General features: G+C 34.3%; 1 long non-coding RNA gene across 1 annotated transcript; it reads left to right on the top strand.

Annotated features, from left to right (window-relative positions):
- Nucleotides 1-350: 350 nt before the first annotated feature.
- LOC311617050 lies at nucleotides 351-5,931 on the top strand. Its single transcript, XR_014794041.1, has 3 exons — nucleotides 351-3,403; nucleotides 3,500-5,128; nucleotides 5,371-5,931. It is a non-coding gene; the product is annotated as an uncharacterized lncRNA (long non-coding RNA).
- Nucleotides 5,932-6,922: the final 991 nt, after the last annotated feature.

Raw genomic sequence — 6,922 nt, 5'->3', positions numbered from 1 at the left:
ATTTTAAATATATTTTATTGATTTTTTTACAGAGAGGAAGGGAGAGGGATAGAGAGCTAGAAACATTGATGAGAATCATTGATCAGCTGCCTCCTGCACACCCCTCACTGGGGATGTGCCCGCAACCAAGGTACATGACTGGAATTGAACCTGGGATCGTTCAGTGTGCAGGCCGATGCTCTATCCACTGAGCCAAACCAGTTAGGGTCATCCTTCCCTTTTAAAAAATATTAATGCAACTTATTTATATTTTTATTAATGCTTACCCAAGAATATGTTTTTTGATTGATTTTCAGAGAGAGTGGAAAGGAGCAAAGGGGGGGAGAGGGAGGGAGGAAAGGAGGGAGAGAGAGAGAGAGTAAGAGAGAGAGAGGAGAGAAACCTCAATGTGAGAGAGACACAGTGATTGGTTGCCTCCTGCATAGGCCCTGACCAGGGCTGGGTATTGAACCTGCAACCTAGGTAAATGCCCTTGACTGGGAATTGAACCCGCGTATACCATGCTCAGGCCGATGTTCTAATCAATGAGTCACACTGGCCAAGGCTCAATACAACTTTTAAATATATATTTTTCAATATCATAGCTTTTATTTCAGGTGTTTTTTGTTTGTTTGTTTTTTAGAACATATATGCATTTCCGATGCACATGCTAGCTTCAAGACTTTTGGAATGATTTTTTTTTAAATCATTTGTGTGTGTGTATTTTTAAGTTTATTGTAATAATATCTGAGAAATCAAGGATTTTATGTTTTTTTGCATATTTCTATTTAAAACAAAATAAGAGCATAGTTAATAAAATAAAAAATGTTAATATGTGTACCAAAAAATGTTAATTATGAATCATCAGTATGCAAACACCACTTTTAGAAAAAACTACTACATTCCATCTTTAAAGCCATCTTTTCTTAACCTATATAATTTGACAACACATTTACATTTAATTATATTTGATTTAGGCTAATGTTAAAAGGAATTTATATTTCCTAAGCACTCACTAGTTGAAGACATCAATGATATGGGAAGCATGTAGCCAGGCTATAAATGAAAATTTTGCCTTGTGAAATAGAAAAGATGTAAAGTCTACCTATGAATTATAAAGGAATGTAGTATACTAAAGAATATCTGTCTCTATATATTTATGTCTTGTTAATATTTATATTTTGAGCTTTGCTCTTAGTAATGTCCATTTGTGGAAAGGACTGGTCAATCCCACTTAGCATTAACCCTTTGCACATGGAGACTCTGAGTCCATCTTCAGTCTTTATAAAGATGGACCATTGGTTAGAGTGCACACATACAGAGAGATGAACCCAATATAACATAAAACGGCACAAATTCATTTTACTCTATACATAAGTCTTCACATAAAATTTGAAAGTTGCTCTTTTAATAGAATGATAGATGGCTTATTATCTATTCAATATTCTTGGGTCTCTTTTTCATGAACTACACCTATTTGCTACTCAGGCGATAGAGTATTTAGGTTGTGACACTGGTAATAAAATAGATTAGAGTTAATATGATTACATAGAAATTGAATTGAAGATAAATTTTGATCTGTTAGCACAATGATATAGTCAGCTAAAAAAGTCATTTTATATTTCAATATAGGAACGATAGGTTATTTGGTCACTTTTTAAATTTATTGCCAGAATCCTCTAACGATTTGTTTCAGAAATGCCTTTTAACAAGATGGCAAACTGTTGTTTGATACACTATAAGCAAGTATCCCTAAATGATTAAATGTTTCATCCACTGACTGAATGATTGGTTTCTTAACCTCTGTACGAAATAGTTAGAGTAAGAGCAAAGGTAAATTAACAAATAGATTATGAGTGAAATGGAAGTATATCTCAAAATAAAATTCCTTTTAAGATAAAATTTCTCTTAAAGTTCCTCAAAATATTTTATAAGAATCAAGTTTTTTAAAAGGCACATTTGGGAAGTTATTTAATATAAAATCATTAGAATATTTTGTTGTCATTGATATAATGAGATCGATTGTAGACTGGATGGCATTTGCAATTTTTGAGGTCACAGGAATGTCTGCATATTGAGGTGTAAATAAATAAGTTTATTTAATTTCTTATATAGCCTAATTTAATAGTTTGAACCCTTGACATGAATAATAGACATGATCCTGGCTACACGGAACATCACACGTCTGAAAACCACACTTGCGGTGAATACGTAAGTACCCTTTGAACAAGGCTAATAATGAAGCATGGAAGAAGCCAGCTCCAGTGATATTTATGCAACTGCTAAACTCTCACTGAAGTCAATGGGAGCTTGCTTACGTAAGGGCTGCCCGCCTTAGCCTCCAGAGATTAAAGGGGAAAAAAAACCCCTTAAACTCTTTCAACATTAATATTGCCTGTAAAAGAATCCAGCCTTGGTCTAAGCCATGGAGCTTTCTAAACCTCGCAAGTAGAAGGGTAAACAATAAACACCAGTTATTTTAAGCACGATCTAATCAGAGTTCAATGAGAAGCGATATTATATTTGATCTCTAAGGTATTAATACGTGTATATCACTATTAGACATTTTCATGCAGCCTGTTATCCAAACAATGGCTCATGTCTGCGATATTTAATAAATCAAGGCTCCAGGGCCATGGGGCTGAGTGGGAGTGGGGACGAAGTGTTTCTGTTCCTGCTTCCCCCCATCAGGTGCAATTCTGTGTTAATAGAAGAGAAGTGTGGCCTTCCTTCTCATGGCACTAAAAGTGAGATAATCCCTGTGTAAGAAATCAGTAAATACGGTCTGCTTAATCTAGTCCCAGTGTGAAACTGTTGACATTTGTTCTTTTTTCTATCATTATGTGACTGGGCCTGTTTTGTGCTGGATTAGGCACAAATCTCCTGTGCAGCACGTTTGGCATGTTACTAGTAGTTTAACTTCATTAATAATGTATGAAGAAAATGTAATCCACGACAAGGAAGGAAAGAAAAGTATTTTTTTTTTTTTTTTGCTTCTCCCAAATCCTTTGGAATGAGTAATTATTCAACATTTTATGTTTGATGTTATATTTTACAATGGGACTTCTCTGGTGATGCTTAAAAAAGAAATTTTGGCAAAGGCCTGTAAAAAGCACACCTTTTACTTACAGTTTTAAATGTGATTTACTGATGACCAATAAAACTTAGTAAGAGATTAAATATCTATGCAGTTTATTTCATTTTCAGGGTCATAATGCTCTTTCTGAGTCATCCCCAATAAGAAAAAATTTCTACCAGCGAAGCCATTAACAGGCATCGAGATAGGAGAGTGATAAATCAAGATGAGATTGTACAAACAAATAAGGGCATACACAGACTTGCACAGAAGTGCAAACGATCGTTTCTGATTGAAGTGCGCACGGCGAAATGAGTTTGGCCGCATCAAACACAAATGTGCCAAAAGGTAAGCCCCTCCCGGGTGCTGCCTTTCGCTGTTTTCTAAGCTGCTTTAGAGATGAAAATGGAACTATATTAGGAACAATGTTTTCTGTTTTTCCAGACTCTGGATATTTGCAGAAAGTCACAAAATGGCCTAAGGAAGCTAAGCTCGCTCCAAGCAGTGGCCACTACAAGTACTTTTGTACTCTGTACTCCTGTCACATTTGGGCGATCAGAGCAACAGCTGGGGAGACTTTTTCAACAAAGATGAGTGTCAGATAATCCTGATGAGATTCCACATCCAACATCTTTTGTAATTATGTCACATTCAGCTGTAATGGAATAATTCAAGCTGAAAGGACACACTTTGATCCTTTCTTAAACCTTTCCCCATGGACTGGCTATCTAAAAGATTTAAAGATATTTCTGTTACAAGATCTAGTGTTTCCTCAGAGAAGTCATGCTTCTGAAGCATCTTGATCTACAAGAACATCAAGTTTGCCAAACACATTTCTGAAAGCATCTTTTCTGAGTGGGAGGGGTGTATTGAATGAAGACATCAATAATATGCTGTTTTTCAATTTTCATCTAGATGTCAAGATTTATTGTTTTATTCTATCACCCAATGGGCAGATTGAAAAGTTTTTAAGCCTAAAAACATTCTGGAGCTGTGCTATTTGCACATTTAAAGCATCTGTATACAAATTCATGCCTGTGCTTATTAAATTATGTTTTAAGAAAATATAAGCTAATAAAATATTAGCTATGTTGTAAGATTAAAAAATAAGAAATAATTAAAATAATAATAAGTTTGATGTCCCAAATTTCTCACTTATACTGAGTTTTTTTTTTGTTCCAAATGTGAACAGGAACAATGTTTGTACTTTTATTAGATGTTTGCAGTTATGAAACCGACAGAATGGGTTTTCAAATTTAACTTAACACAGGATTTTTTCTTAATAATAAAGATTAGTAAAAAAATGTTATCTTAAAAATCACTTATTTTTGCTTCTAACCATTCTATCATTTAAATGTATGTTTCATTCTTACACTACAATTGTTTTTCTCTGTCTCTTTTTTCTTCCTACTCTCTATCATCCCCCCCTCCCCCCCAGACTAAATTACTAATGACAAGAAAAAAAATGTGATAGAGAAGAAAACATGGACCTGGCTTTAACTTTGGCTGGAAGAAAATTACTAAACTAACATGAAAACCAATGCTTGGAAGTAAGCTTTCTTTGAATGTAATTTTAAAAAGCAAATCTATATAATTCTCAACGCATGAAGACGTGACTGCTGTTTGGTTTATTGAGCAAAGAAAAGATGATCAATGCCTGAAGATCCCCACATGAAAATCAGAATTTGAGTTAGTAGAAATGCAGAGGAAAATCTGCAGGACTGAGTAGTACAAATATTAAAACAAGTTTTGCCCAAAGTAATGAAGAAACTTCTATTTCATGGATAAGGATCCTCAGAAAGATCATCTTTGCTGCTGAACATTTCATATATGCCTCCATTTGGGACAGCACACAGTCCCATTGCTAAATAAAATACGCATGTCTTTGGCTCACATTTTGATGTTGTTTTCCATTGAACTTATATATGAAGAGTAATTCTAGATTTTCTTTTGTTTTATTTAGGTCTTTAACTGTATGCTTGATTTATTCCTAATATTCCCAACTCTGAAGTATTATTACATTTTGTGGATGCGGAAACTGGAGCTGAGACTGGCTAACTGACTTATGCAGATGTGAGGCAAAACAGGGATTGAAAATCGGAGCTTCTGTTTGTCAGTCAGCACTTTCTGTTGTGCTACAGTTTCCATTTTCTGATTTGGTTGGTGATTATTGTGGTGGGAGAGTAAAGAATAAGCAATATAGCTTCTCTAGACTATACATTCTTTTTCTCTTAGCCGTTAGTTTTAATTGTAACTTCATAATATTTTTTTGAGATATGAATTTCTTTTGAAGAACGTTTCATCTCTTTTAAAAGATGCTGACTGAAGAGAATGAAAATTGCACTGAGTGTGACTCACCAGAACGTTGAAGGGAATAGACTGGATATTTCCATTCTTGCTGCTAAGCCTGAAGTTTATACTGTGAATCTCCAGATCTGGCAACTCTGAAGTTCCTACTTGGTGCCTGCTTTTCCATGTACAGATTTACATTCTTTTTTCTTTTTCTCAAAATAGGGTTTATTTTATTTTATTATGCCATCACCAAATTACTGCCTATATTTTCATATTAGAATTGAAGATAAGTCACATCCCTAGGGAATCACCAAGTGAGCTTGTCTACAAATGTTAGGTCTCTAATATTATTTAATTTCTGAGAAGAAAATCCAACAATACAGAACCCATATTTTGTGCTTTTACTAGTAGGTGTTTTTTTTTTTTTAAATAAGGAAACATAAAGTGCATGGACTAAACTTACTTTCTCATTGTCATTACTCATCTAGTACTTCTCTGATATTTTTCCAATTCAGGATCCTAAAAGATGTTTTGAGGGAAAAATTCCCAAGTATTTTATCCCCTTAAAACAAATTATTGGCCAGAAAACTAATCTGCTTCCTGCAGTTTATCAGAGCCCAGTGCTCTCCGTGGGAAGTAGAGAACACCGGCTTTCTTCATTCAGTCACCGTGTAACTCTGGAACGCACGCTGGAGGACTCGGTGTGGTTTGGAGGGCAGTTTCCACATAGTGAGTGGTATTGCTTGAGTTTCACTTTTTAAGTGTGGCACCAGGTAAATCATTGTTTTATACTGTAACAACTTTTCATTGAAGATACTATATATTTAGAGATTAGTTTTGTTCAGAAGAACAAAATGGTTTATTTCCCATTTATAGAGACTATAAAGGTAAGCCTTTTTTTCCCCCTGTACACACACACACACACACACACACACACACACACACACATTATTTTAATATGTGTGTGTTACATTTGTTATTTCCAGATCTAAAAAAAGTAGAATGAATGGTAAAATCCCCAGTGTACTCATTACTTAACTTCAGTAAATATATGATAATCTTGTTTCATCTATATCCCACTTGACTCCATTGAATTATTTTGAAGCACATTCAGACACAATATTATTTCACCTTTGAGTATTTTCCTATATATCTCTGAAAATAATGTTTTCCTTAAACACATAAAAATTCCATTAACACCCCATTACTAACCAGAATTCTTCAAATATCATCAAATTTAATACAGTCCCCCCCCCCCCCACACACACACACATTTACTGTGCAGTATTATGTTCTTGGCTATTTATGTTTTTAAATTTAAAGTCTCGAGAGCTAATAAAGTTAATTTCCTTTCTCCAACTCACAAAGTTAGTATAAAATAGTGGCTAAGAGTATGTATTTGAATAATTAGGGTTCAAGTACCTGCTTTGCCTTTTTTTTTTTTTTTTTTGGCTATGTGGCTTGGGCACATTACTAAGTCTCAATTTTCTTATCTGTAAAAATGGGAATAATAGTTCTCAGGTCATATCATTATGTCAAATGATTTATGTATGTAAAGCACTTAGCTTAATACCT

This window comes from Pipistrellus hanaki, assembly GCF_964339955.1.
Source record: "Pipistrellus hanaki genome assembly, chromosome: 1".
Classification (NCBI taxonomy): Eukaryota; Metazoa; Chordata; class Mammalia; order Chiroptera; family Vespertilionidae; genus Pipistrellus; species Pipistrellus hanaki.
This window is presented reverse-complemented; position numbering and strand designations above follow the sequence as displayed.